Consider the following 14,528-nt stretch of genomic DNA (forward strand, 5'->3'; position numbering starts at 1 on the left):
TATATCACTACATGCAAAGTCCCTTGTGCCAGGAGTGTTGTGAAGCACGTGAATTTTACAGCCCATCTTCTGAGTGGACAGCACTGTTGCATGCGTTCATGGGAACCTGTGAGTGTGAACCTGTAGTCACTCTTTACAGGAAGCCTCCCTCCTGAAGATGAAAAGGCTATGCTTCAGTCCTTCAGAAAAATGACTCTTCTTTATAATATCAAACTTATCTTCCTCCACTGCAATTTTTCCCACTTCTAGCTAAAACTATTCGCAGAAGCTTCACAAAAGTAAACAGAAAAATTCAGAACCCACAGCAACATCTGTGAACTTGATTGGTGTCATCAGGCAAGACCAAATTGTGGTGTCCTGTCTGAAAGGGTGTTACCACAAGGCATGTTGGAAACAACRGCTGCTTTGTCCTTGGAAAGACCATCTCCCTGGATAGGCCTCGATGGATGAGCCCAAGGAGAGGGTAAGTGGCTAAGGATGTCTGAAAAGAGCTCACTCAACGGGGAGAGCACTGTTGCATGTTTGTTTTGTTTACTGTCTTTTGTCTGGAGAGCGTTCTGAGCAAAGAGATGACTCTGGACACCTAGCAGAGTTTATGGAAAACCAAATTATTCCTTTCAGGAAAGGAAAGCCACTATAGCAGAGGAAAGAGAGACAGGSAATGTACCTTGAGGATACAGATGGTTTTAGTTGTTCTCCTCTCACTCCTGTGAAGGGCAGCCCCAGAAGATCTCAGCTCTTAGGAAAGAAAAGTAGGTAGCAAGAATGTGATAAAAAGGCAAATTTTTGGAATTTTTGTTGAATTTCTATGGTGGGAGTGAAAACTTGTTGTGGACCTCAATTCCCCTGGAAAAATCGGTATACACTGTTTAAATGGAAGACAAGATCACCTTTTCATAGAAAAAAGAATCTGAGGCATTAGCTAGAATATGAGGACATCTGGTAGGAGAAAACATAGCAACTGTGTGGTTTTGTTCATCTTTTGATGCCTCAGACATACTGACAAGAATGGGCCTAAATTTGAACATTCACTTGTCAGACACAAAACAGATGAGCAAAAGCTTTTTTGAGATGTTTTTGTGGCAACTGATGAAGGAAATCTTAATACTTAACCAATTCAGTCCCCTTCTTCAACAGTTTCTTAGCTCTTCCATTTCAGTTATTCTATTTCCAGTTATGATGTAACTGAGAACAATATTGAAAGTAGTTGAGGTGACAGGAGAAAAAAAGCAATCACTGAATTGCATCGTGAATAGTATAATGTATACCAGACATCTAGGACTGAAAGTAAGTACATCCCAGTGTCGTAGGACTGTGTGCCCGCTTTAGCCACAAAAGCCGATCTTGCACTCCCCTCTTGGCACAGACTGACACTCTGGAGGGAAGGTGACCTGGCTCCCATCGTCCCTGTCCAGCTGTTCCAGGCTGCAACCCCTTTCTGCTCCTGGGATGTGGGTGTTTAGCATGGAAATGTGCCAGGACAGGTGGGATTAGGAAGTAAGAGGTGAACAGGAGGAAGCTGGATGTTGATCGTGGGCCAGCTCCTTTTTTCTTCCTCTTGCTGGTCACTGATTGTGCCGGTAGCATTCACTTAACCGTTACATAAGACCAGGGTGGGCTCTCCAGCACTAACGACACAGCAGGGCCTGCAGAGCTTTGTTTTCAGTGTAAGTCAAATTCCCATTTCCACCACCTGATTTCACAAGTAGTGCCTCTGTAATGGGTTTTGCTTGTTACGAAAGAGACAAGTCACCATCCTTCTCCACTCCTTTGCAGTCCACCAACACTGTACAGAGCATACTGCTACGGTTTCTAAAGCTCCTGGTAGCTTCTGAAGTGCTGTGTAACAGTCCAACTCCTTCCTCGGCTACCAGCAACTCTACAAGTAGATGTGAAGAAAAATCAAAAGACCTTTCCATTCACATCTTTAAATTAGTACAAGCAACCAGATGGAGAGAAAGCTGTCTGTGGCATAAGTATTAAAAAATATTTGAATTCTACTTACCTCCTCAAAAAGATCTTGTCCGATAATGAGCTTGATTCTCCAATATTCTTGTTCAGAGAAAATTTATGCCAGTAAACAGGATCCATGTAAGTAAAATGTAGGTTGATTTTATATGATTGGAACACATGGGTAGAACTGCTTCAGAAGAATGCAGCCACTTTGTGTAACAGCATGTGGTAACCTTTTAGTTTAGTTTAGTTTACCATGTAACCTTCTAAGGTCAGAAATGAAAATTATCAGATGGAAATGGATTTCAGGAGAGTTATGCATTCCTAGAATGAACTTAAAGATGCTGGAAATGAGGCTCGCTGGTAGAATAACTTTTCCAGCTCCCATAAAAATGTCGTCAAGAAGACTAGCACTAGCAATACTGTTTGTCAGGTAGCTAACACAGTTAGCTAACACTTTTCTCTAGGCAAGTAATACATCAAGATTCGGGTCACCAGGTATGAACATGAGGTTCCACACCAGGCAGGAATCAAAAGCAACAGAAGGACCAAATTCACTGTGGATCCTCTGTCTCCATGCCTGAACAGAATTTGAAGCAGAACTGCATTTGACATGAACTGACCAAATGTAGTCAATTCACAGAAACCACACATGCCTAATTTCCATTCAGGGAGTATTAGAGATTTTGCTTGCAAAAGCTGCCATGGCATCTAGTCCTTTCCCTACTATCTACCAATGACTGACACTGCTAGAAAGAGCATTCCAGGTAAGACACTAGTTACAGGTGAAGTAGGAAGCAAAGAAAGAAATTTCCCACAGTCCACCCAGAAACCTTAGAAGAAAATGCTGTTATAAAGTGAAACGACCGTTTGTTTGCCCTACAGCAAGATTATCTGATATTAATAATGATTTCTTTTGTAGGCCCCAGCAACCTGAGATTGAATGGCTGATAAGTGCTGCACTGAAACTCACTTTTCTCGTTTGTGAGAGTAATCACTTCTGGGGCATGCCTATACTACCGCAATTTCCATCCTACTTGGTTCTTTGACCCCTCACTTCAGCACAGACTTTTAATACTGGTTTTCAAACACCATAATAGATACACATATATATGTTCTTAGCTTTCATCACTAGAGCACCTTAGGATTTCTGCCCCAGGGGTTAATACAGCTCAGAAAATACTGATGTAAAGCACTTCAGCAGGTAGGTCCTTAACCAGACAGATGTGGAATGATTTGCCAAATTTGCATCTCCCATGTGCATGGTAACTCATGGAGAAATCTGTTGCCTCTTTCCAGATAACAAGTTTCCTGTGGCACTATTACTTGTGCAACGGTGATAGTTTTATGGATTGGTCAGTCTGAGCCTCTCAAAAACRTCGTCTTCCAAATTCAACCTCCTCCTTGGGAGGAGGCCTAGTGACTCCTGCCCCTGTCTCCTGCCTCATCTACTGTRTGACCAAGATGTGTGCATTTTCCGGGGCCTACCTTAGCACTGATTTGGTCTCAAGCAGTGGAAGGGAGAACATGAGAGGGCTGTCACTTCTGTAAACTGATTTTAGGCGAATGACCACCTTTCTTGTGTTTGAATATCACTTGGAGGTATGGAAGAAGAAGATGCATGCACTGTGTAGGTCCCTGCAGTTATGGGGGCTTTACCATCCAATCTGGTAGGTGAAAATATTAAAAGCTGTTGTAAAATAAGCGCTTTGTGCTGGTTTGGAGCAGGCAGTGGAGGCTTAGCCTTGTTATAAATATCCCTTCTGGGATTTGTCCAAAAAAAACTAAAACCCATGTAAAAGGTATGTTGACTTTGTTCTTTCTACCATGTCTTTAAGAAGATTATCCACTCCTCCTGCCACTRTTTTCATTGTTTATTATGTGTCCGTCATGGGAATATCTACAATTTAAATACAACACACATACTAAGCAATAATTTGAAGCTAGTCTTCTTTATTTGATTTCACAGACAATTAATTCTGATAAATTATTAGTCCAACTTTTCCCTAGGATCTGTATTTCATTGTCAGAATTTGGATCTCTGATATGTCCTCTGCTTTTGCTTAACTGCATATACTTCCTAGAAGAGTATTTTTCCCTGCTTGTGGTCTAGATAAGAACAGTCTTTATTGAGATTAAATCAAGGTCTAGGATACAGGGCTAGTCAGAAATTCCTCTCAGAAGTTTGTATTTAGGCACATATTAGAAATCAGGAAGATCTTGGCATCCTAGCCAAGTGTTAAAACAGAGTCTTTAGCTTGACTTCATTCTTACATCAATATACATTTATTCTCCTAGGCCTGTTCTCATAGCGGTATATGCATATCCCCATATTTAATTAGTTCTTTGAATATATGAATCTTAATATATAGAGATGCAGTGGGTTAGAAACTCAGACCCTGAGTCTTATCTTGATTTTGAGTAAAACAACACTAAAAGCCTCTGTTTCTCTTTTTATCCATTGGTTAAATAGATATAAAAATAGCTGTGGTGATCAAGTACTACAGTCTTCAGCTCAACTCCATTTCAGTTTTATATTCTAAGATCTCTACACAGGGCTGCAATAAGTGTATATTGCATCAACAGCATATTACTATTGCTAATTCCCTGTTTTGCTGCTTTTGTCCTTATTAAAAGAGGGATCCTCAATAGAAAAGAGTAAAACCAAGTCATTTGCTCCACTCTTGCTAGGGATACGGTTGTGTCACATRAGCAATCAAAAGGCAGAAATACATCGAAAAATATTGGAAATTTATGGATTATTTAATGTTAAACTAGTAAATTCAGCATGTTTTTAATTTAATTCTATAGTATTCTGCACTACAGATTGCTGGAAAATAGTTTCTGTTAAAATTCATTGAAGTGAGAAAAAATCTTTGTGATATTTTCAACACTACAAAAAGTACAAACTTTTAGAAACTTACACCTCAAGAGTCYTGTGTTTTTTCTAGTCCAAAAGGACTACAAATTGACACAATGTGTTAGCACATTTGTGTTAGATCAAATGTCACAGATCAGATCCCACTCTTAATTTCAGGGTCCTGCCCCTATATTCAGGCTGTATTCAGGACATACCCTAAAAGGTGCAATGTATGTCTCACAACTTCCAGGCAGCAGCACCAAACCAAAGGCTCGTGTCAGGATCATGAAAACTTTTCTTAGTCACTTTGGCTTTCAAATGCTTCCTGCTTGGTTTTGACTTGCTATTTCTTTTCATACTGCATCAGAGTCTGCTGTCTGATATGCCCTTGCAATTCACTAAATTCAGTGAGCCTGACAGTAGAGATCCATACGCACAACTGGTTTAGGTACACTTTCATGCATTTTCTCTGCGTTGCTAAAAGCGTATTCTCATCCTCCTCATATGGTGTTTTTTCTGTTTTTAATTTATTCTGTTAAGAACACTTAAAGCTCCCTTTTAAATTCTTCAAACCTATAGGAATTCCTTAAAGAGTAAGTAACTTGTTTGCTATGCTTGAGAACTGTGCATTTCTACAAGAAACTCTGGCATTCATAACTTTAAGATGGAGCTTACTTTGAAAAAGTGTCAAAATTATTCTACAGTATGAGTACTACAGTGACAAGTTCTTCAAGCTTAAGCTTTGAGAAATACCTTCCAAATCTCTCCAGGAAAGTATTCTGATGATTTTATGGAATACCCTACATTTTATTTTCTCTGCCTCCGATTACATCTGTAATTAAGAGAGTATCTTGACTTTCAGAAAGTCCTATAAAGGTATTTCTTCTGCAGTTTCATCCAGATCACCTGTTGTTGCCTGGTTAGATGCAAAATATGTGTGCTAAAGTGGTTCGTTTTAGTGCTGACTCTGACAACACATACTGTTGCACAGCCTAGAGATGCATAGTTTATTTTGGAAAAACTTGACCATAGAGATCACAAGAATAAAAATAATCTTTAAAAATCATTCAGTGTAGCCTTTTTTATTATTATTGCACTTACCAAAGACCAGAAACGATACCCTGCTGGAATCCAAGAGCTTCAGCATGGCTAATTTTTTTCGAGAGGAGATATATCACAGACTACAGGGAGAGGGTATAACATGCAAATATATACCACAAGAAACCAAACAATCACTAAAGTAACCATATCAATATCTGATGCAAACCTATACTTGTGAAAAAAAAGCAAAAACAAAACAATATCACCTGTCAGTAACAACTGGCAATACAGATATTTCTGTTGCTTTGCTAGACTTCTCTTTTTATGGGGAGGGGAGCAGAATTCTCTCATTCATTTTGTAGTTTGATATGTCACTATAACAGGGGATATTTCTGAGGCCTATGGAAATGATTCACATAGTTTAACTTTCTATAGAAATATTTTACAAAACTTGAATTTAGGCAAGTGTTAAACGTTTAACTGGACTGGGGCTGTAATTTTCTGTGCCTCGTGATGCAGTGATGATAGAAAAGAAGGAAGACACCAGATGAGATGTCCTTTTGCTAGAGATGCACCCTTTGGTAGAAAGCATAGGTGAACTGAAGGATTTTCTTTAAGGTCATAATTTTTCAGAGCATATGGGTTTGTATGCTGGCCCACAGCAAAAAGCAGCGCTCTCAAGTAGATGCTTATGAACTTTCGGTCTCGTGCATAGCTGCTACTTAAAGGAACTTAAGGTTTCTGACTTGCTAAAACACATTTGCACAGTTCAGACCTTGCTGTAGGTGCTGGTATCAGCAGGCAGGAAGACAGTGAGGCAAGGTGGCTAGGAAGGGATGCTCTGAACTGTCTTTCATTGCTATCCTGTGAAAACACTGCGACTGATTTCCTAAAACACATAAACTCAGAATAAATAATGAAGAGATAAGGTGTCAGGGTAGAAAGGAGTAACCTGCTCCACCATCTTCTGGCAGACTCCCTTAATCCTTCCTGACACAAGCCTGATTCACTAAGAGCTTGGCATCAGTTTTTTTCACTCAGCTCTTACTTCAAATTCTGAAAACCAGTACCTGTAACAACCACATCAGCTGGGGTTTTACAGAATGATATGACGTTTTCCTCTTTCTATGCGTCAGATGGGTTATTTTTGAAGTTTGCTGGCTTTTAAAGTCCAAGGGGGGAATCTTCTTAAAATTGCAGATTACACTAACAAATGAGTAATACAAACCACCTGGGGGGGAAAAAAAATGTCTTCAATTGTTGTATTTTAATTATAAGTCCTAAGACCATTTTTGTTACACACCATAATAAGATCACTGGGTGATTTCTTAGGTTTCTCTGATTTTTCAGATCAAGACAGAGCTCCTGTTGTAAAATAGATCTATTCTGAGATTAATCTGCTTCTTCCCATCCATCCATTACTACACCAACAATGGAAGAGGCTGATAGCTCAAACAGCAGGCACAAAATTAATGGATTTATTTTTGGCTGATATTCAAGCATGACACAGCCTCTGGAGTGACCTTCTGCTATTATGAASTGGCTCTACGCAAATACCTTTGTTTTCTCCCTGAGATTCTTCATTTCATTGGGTAGTCAGTTGTTTCCATACTTGAAAGCAAATTAGCAGCCAGGGGATTTTATTAGCCCTGTGGCACCATTTTGCATTATGCCACAGAAAGACAGAGCTTCATTCTTGACTGACTTTTCTGCCAGCTCTAGAGATTAAAAAAAAAAAAATCTAGAAAGAAGCTCCACTGTGCAAGCCAACAGCTAAACATTTTCTGAGTATTATTTAACAGGTCTCTGAAAATCCCAAGACCTAGGCATGGAAAAACAGGGTGCACATAGTTTCTCTGAGCGCTGGCTGCAGAGCCCCATTGAACCGGGGAGCATTGTGAACCAAGAAGGTGCAAAATCAAACCCCATGAGGCTTAATCTGGCCTTGAACCTGCATTTGCTCCCATAATGCAAGTTTAAAAGAGGCTCACGCAGCATGAAGACTGGGATATGAAGCAGACTTTTTTCAGCAGGCTTATTTCAATGGTTTAGAAATATTATTCCTGACATAGTGCCATGAGAAAAGAAAAGCTGTATCTGCCTTCACTTGTTGTGCTCCAACACTGCAAATAAGCACTGAAGCATTATTTAAAAAATAAATCCATTATTAAATATAATCACATATTACTGTTAAGTGGGAGCTAGCATTTCACAGAGCTGCTTGCTAAAATGCAATCTTAAGCTGAATTGCAATGTTGAAATTAACTTCTCAAAGGTAATGTTAGCATTTTTTAAACCTTAAAGTTTTATTTCCTGACTTTTGATGATTACCAAACAATAAAAGTTGTTTGTCAAAGCAATAAAAATCACTTGCCAGTTGCATAGAAATTGTATCACAAGTGTCTTTGAAACTGCAGATCATCTTAAGGTAGGAGAAAATCCTAGACTGCAGGTTGTGTAAGTTTATTATAACTAAGAGTTCAGGGTTGTCATATAAAAAGCAGAATAACCTGGACTCCTAAAATACTTTTTTCCATCGCTTAGCGAAACTATGTCAAAACTCTGTGCTTCCTAATGACTTACTCTCACAGTGCCACAAAGTCTGTTTGTGAAGAATACGTAACATTGTCATTTGTCACTGTACAAAGAGGTGTGAGGTGTAAATGTAGTTTACAGATAAAGCGCCTCTAGCATGCCTTCAGCGCTGACGTGATGCTACTGCAAAACACTTGCTGCTGCCTCAGAGGCGGGTTTGCAGTGACCTCTGTAGGACAAACCCGAGATAGGGTCCGTCTGTGCTCTAGATCTCCTTTTGGGAAAACACAATTATGTTGAACACAGCTTCCACCTCACTAGCTTGAACGTGGTGCACATCTTCTATCTTCTGCCCAAAGTGCCCTACACACCCCATGCCTCCGCTATGGTAATATGGTGGAGATCTGCCTTCCTCCACAGGGACTACCTTTCTTCTTCCACTTTTCTCAGACACGTTGTGCACCGTGGCGTGCACCATATGAGGTCTCCAGTAAGCTCCCAGGTTAACTGGCGGTTCATTAGCTGGCTCTGGTCTTGATTTCCTTTTCTGGTAGCTTTTGAAGTTAACAGCTTGTGGGGCATCTCCTGGTAACCACGCTCTGGTGGAGCTAGGAGGGAATGGCAGGAAGCTTGGTCCAAAAGCCTCCAAAAGCTTATCCAAAAGTTTTTGGTAAAAACAAGAACATTGTTTTTTACCATGAGGATGGTCACATTGTGGAGCAGGTTGCCCAGAATCGTCATGGAGGCTCCCACCCAGCAGATGTTCACAGCCCACCCTGACACATCCTGAGCAGCCTGCTGGAGCTGACCTCATGCTGAGCAGGGATTGGACCAGATGATCTCTGGAGGTGCCTGCTGACCTTGGTGACTACAGTTCTTTGAAATTAGTTCTACACAGGATCTTGCTGAGAAATTCATTCCTGAATTTTTGAATTTGCTACTGCTTAGCACAAATCAACAAAAAGCAATACTGGTGGAGCTATTAAGACCAGATTCATGGAGCAGAAAAGCTGCACTGGCCAGCAGTTGCCTCATAGTTGTGAAATTCAAAAACTTCAGACAYTGCTCAGAATTCTCAAGCTATAAATAATTAAAAGCAATAATGTTACATAATTTTCCCAGTGATAATTGCCAAGAGCAGGTACTCACTTTACTTGAAGATAGCATCAATATACATGGAACTAGGAAGTGCACATTGAACTGTACAGTGTATATATCAGTCTTGCCTTTACCCCAATCAATATTTATCTTGAAAGTTAATTCATCCCAGTGCTGAAGAAAACCAAAATTAACTGCTTCTTCTGTTAAGTTCACTTGAACATTAATTGGTGGTAACAGAGTTTGTGCAAGGGTGATTTCTAGGTACAGATGAAGTGCCTGGCTGAGCCTGGCTGCATTTACAGCCTCTGTTAGCATCCTGGAGGCCAGTCCCAGATGTTGCAGGGTCTTTGCCTCAGCAGGCACTGATGAGCATAACCTGAGCACTCTCATGGAAGCTCAGCAGGAACAAGGGGAGCTGCTTCCTTGCACCAGCACTTACCTCACATTTTCACATCATTATGCTTCACATGATGTATTGTACAGCAGAGAGCATGACTATATTACCGTAACAGGTACTGGGTGCCTGCCAAAAAGGGGGCTTCCTGCACCACACAGGAAACTAATGCCTGAGAGGGGACTGCATATCTATTCTTGAATCAAATTGTGTCTCACCTCCTCTCCTGATGACCACTACAACATCAGCACTGTCCACACAACAATCTGGATTGCACAGCCTACTATGTTTGTCTTTCTGCCCAGTGGCCCCATTTAGACACTAACAAAGACTCAGGTCACCAAATAACTCATCTCTACTAACCAGCCCTCAGGATAGAAGCCACCGGTGAGACTTGATGACTGTGACCTGCTCACATAGCTTGTACAGCATGAGCAAAAAGGCTTCATGTCCTTCTGCTCCTCTCCAGTTCACATACAGGAGAGGTAGCATGTGGTCCTGCAGAGTAGCATTTCATAGCCGTGGTGTGCTGTTCTCCATGTATTTCCACTCAGGTAATGTCCTGCTTTGCCTCATCATTTTGGGTGAGACTGTGTTATGGACTTCTGCAGAGCAGAGATTTGCAGGTCAGAAGTTGTGCAAGGTGGTGGCTTCCCCTAAGAAACTGACTCAAGAGACTTCCCTTGACCCTGCAAGCCTTGCATGGAGTCTTTGTTCTCAGTTCAGGAGGAGCATTTCTGGCTTCTCATTATGTGCCTAGTTTCTGAATAATTCAAGGTGGAATAGCATGGAACAGCCTTTGTTGGGGAGTGCTTTGCCATTGCCCTGGGTACTCTAGATTGCAGGACACTGAGGTCTTGAAASTGTTATTCCTTGGAGATGAGGTCTTCTGTCCTTGCCAGGGTGAGCAGGGAGAGCAATCCATACTCTGGCACCTCACCCCTCACAATCCTCATGAGTAGGGAGGGACCGGGATGACTCGTGTGTGGAGTGGGAGGGGATCCCAGGATATGCACAGAGCAAGGGACCACAGGACAGCTGAGCTCTGACAGACCTTGCTGGGGATACCACAAGGACTACTGGAATAGGGGAGGACAAAGTGCTGTGTACGGTCCACAGCACTGGCTTGATTGGGGTGGCATGGGGGACTTCATGGGCTTCAAAAGTGGACCCTAGTTTCAGCTTAAAGTGCTGTCATGCGGTTTCAAAGATGACTGAAATAGCCAGTGTGACCAGAGAAATCCTTGTTTTTCAGAGGACAGAACATTCATATTTGCTATTTCCATTCAATTTGTAGTTATTCCTCTGTTCTCTTTGTAGATTAAGAAAGAAAGAAAGAAAAAAAAAAGAAAAAGAAAACCAAAACTTGCCATAAAGGCAGTGTTAAACAGTTGGAGATGGAGGATGAATTTCCTTTTTTAGACTAAGAGGGGAAGAGGGGGACAGCAAAGTCACAAGAATATGGCATCTAGCTAGGGATTTCTAACTAAAACCCTCAGAGACACTACTTAGTCACAAAAAAATTCCCAGAAACTCAGGTATGACTCACTGCTTGCAGGATGGCAAGTGCCCTTACTGGGTCCCAGAGGAAATGACTCGTGCCAGCCTCATTCAGTGCCTCTTCACATTCAGGCTCTCTAGCAGGACAAGGATAGGTAACTGCTATAGCAGCAGCTTCCGCATCTGGAAACTTCTTCACAGGCCACACTGACTGAACAGGTTGGGAAATAGAACTGCTAGTTTCAGTTGCTTTAGCACTGGAAACATGCTCTGGTAAATCCACAAATTTCTCCAGCAGTGGTGTAGGTGACTGATTTACTGATACTCTCCCCTTTTGCAGGAGAGGAAATTCTGGGAAGACTTCCCTGTGGCAATAGGTATGAGCAAGAGCATCTGACCTCTGTCACAGGAGGACTGGGATCTTGCCAAGGATACATCTATGTCTGCTCCAGCTGGCCCTATTTCATTGTGTAACTGTCCCCATTGTGCTCAAATGTCTCTTGACTCATCAACTCCTGTGCTATTAAATGTGCCTCCAGCAAACAGTACTGCATGCTGCATGTCTGTGGGGCAGACACAGAATTAATAGAATAGAATAGTCATAGAATCATAGAACTGGTAAGGTTGGAAGGGACCTCTGGAGATCATCTAGTCCAAAACCCCTTCTCAAGCAGGGTCACTCAGAGCATGTTAGACAGGGTTGCATCCAGGTGGGTTTTGGATATCTCTAGAGGAGATTCCACAACCTCTCTGGGCAACCTCTTCCAGTGCTCTGTCGCTCTCACAGAGAAGAAATTCCTCCTCACGTTCAGGCAGAACTTCCTGTGGTTCAGTTTGTGCCCATTGCCTCTTGTCTTGTCACATGGGACAACTGAAAAGAGTTTGTCCCTATCCCCTTGACACCCTCCCTTCAGGTACTTTCACACACTGATACGATCCCCCCTCAGTCTTCTCTTCCCCAGGCTAAACAGTCCCAGCTCTCATAGCCGTTCCTCACAGGGCAGATGCTCCAGCCCTCTCATCATCTTTGTAGCCCTGCGCTGGACTCTCTCCAGTGGCTCCATGTCTCTCTTGTACTGGGGAGCCCAGAACTGAACCCAGGACTTGAGATGAGACCTCCTCAGGGCTGAGTAGAGGGGTAGGATCACCTCCCTCGACTTGCTGGCAACAGTCTTCCCAATCCACCACAGGATACCATAGGCCTTCCTGACCACAAGGGCACCTTGCTGGCTCATGGTCAATCTGTCATCTACCAGCACTGCCAGRTCCTTCTCTGCACAGCTGCTCTCCAGAAGGTCAGCCACCAGCTGGTACTGGTGCCCAGGATTATTTTTCCCTAGATGCAGGACTCAGCACTTGCCCTTGTTGAGCTTTATGAGGTTCCTCTCTGCCAAACTCTCCAGCCTCTCCAGATATCTCTGAATGGCAGCACAGCCCTCTGGTGTATCAGCCACTCCTCCCAGCTTGGGATCATTAGTAAACTTGCTGAGGAGGCTCTCTGTCCCCTCATCCAGGTCATTGATGAAGAAGTTGAACAGGATGGGACCCAGTACTGAGCTCTGGAGGACTCCACTAGCCACAGGCCTCCAACTGGACTCCACGCCACTGATCACAATCCTCTGAGCTCTGCCATTCAGCCAGTTCTCAATCCACCTCACTGTCCACTCATCTAACCCACACTTCCTGAGCTTATCTAGGAAGATGTTATGGGAGATAGTGTCCCATGACATGAGGGAGCAGAGTTAGGCTCAGTGGATAATCCTTGTCTGATAACTTTGCTGTTGCTTTTAGCAAGGCTAGCATTTTACGTAAGCAGTTTTGAGACCACATTTTATAATTTAACTCTGCTGTTGGACAGAGATCTAGACTGGATTGTTCAAAATATCACCAGCTCAGGCAATTAAGATGCTGTGCACAAAGCTGCAAGGTATGGACTCCCTGACCTTCTAACATTTTTTTCCCTTGTGATCACGCAGCAGCTTTTGTATGCCACTTGGTAGGGGAATCTCAGGAGTTTGCTGTGTCAAAATTGAACTATCTGACTGAAATCCAAGATTATGCTGATGTTGCAAGCATTGCAATTAATGCAGTCTTAAGTGTAATGCATTTGTGAGTGCTTAAAAACACTCCTCAACAACATACTGTTTGCCTCGGTCTGGAGCAGCTCCCAGGGTCAGGTTTCCTTGGCTGGCACTCCCTGGAGCTGTACCTCACTGTCGGTCTCCATTGCTTGCCCTACCATGTCCCTTTCTTTTAAACAGAACAAATTGAATCCTGGGTAAGATTGTCTGGAACAGACACATACATTTCCTGTAAGGGCCAGACAGACATATCTGTATCATGACGAGCATGCCAGGCAGCCACTAAGTTACTTTGCTTGGCAAAAGTGCAGTGACACTTCCTGCCTTTTCAGTCATCACAATAACGTGTTTTGGCCTAAAAGTGCCAGGAAAACTGACACTTATACCCTTCTCATCAGAAGATCTCTTTACACTGTACAGCTACTGATAGTTCTGGCTTAACGTCGGACTCCAACGGTAAATTTGGGCAGGACAAAATATCAATTTAATTTTACCGAAGTCAGACAACATACAAGACAGGAGGCTTCCCACTGTGGCATTAAAATTCCCCTTAGGTCTGAGAGTTACACCCATACTTTGCCTTTTACTTGGTAGTTGTATTAAGCTATTATGTATTTATTAGTCCTCTTCATCAAGAAGTCTCAAATCAATTTCATTTTGTTAAAATTCATAGTATCTCTCCAGTGTGAAGCCACACATTTAATACTCATTCATTACAGACCTCCACCATGCAGGAATAGCATATAACTGCAGAAGAACAGCAGAAACTACAGGCGTTGTTTACCTTGAGTTAGTGTAATTCACCACAAGAGGTCACCAGTGACAAATATAAGAATGAAGAAAAATCTCATGGCCTTATTCTTCCAGCACTGTATTTACAAAGATGATTTAAGAAATATGCATTTTTCTTAGTTCTATTAACTTGAACACCTCTTGGCAGAGAAATGAAGCATTTTATTTTCTCCTTTCCCATTATCCTAGCTCCCYCTTTTCAGACTACTACATAGCTTGCCTTTCACCACTCCTCCCTTTACAATCACCTTCCTCAAAGTAAACTTCAATT

Source organism: Rhea americana, unplaced genomic scaffold (genome assembly GCF_003343005.1).
Source record: "Rhea americana isolate MKP2758 unplaced genomic scaffold, rheAme1 scaffold_459, whole genome shotgun sequence".
In the NCBI taxonomy this organism is placed as follows: Eukaryota; Metazoa; Chordata; class Aves; order Rheiformes; family Rheidae; genus Rhea; species Rhea americana.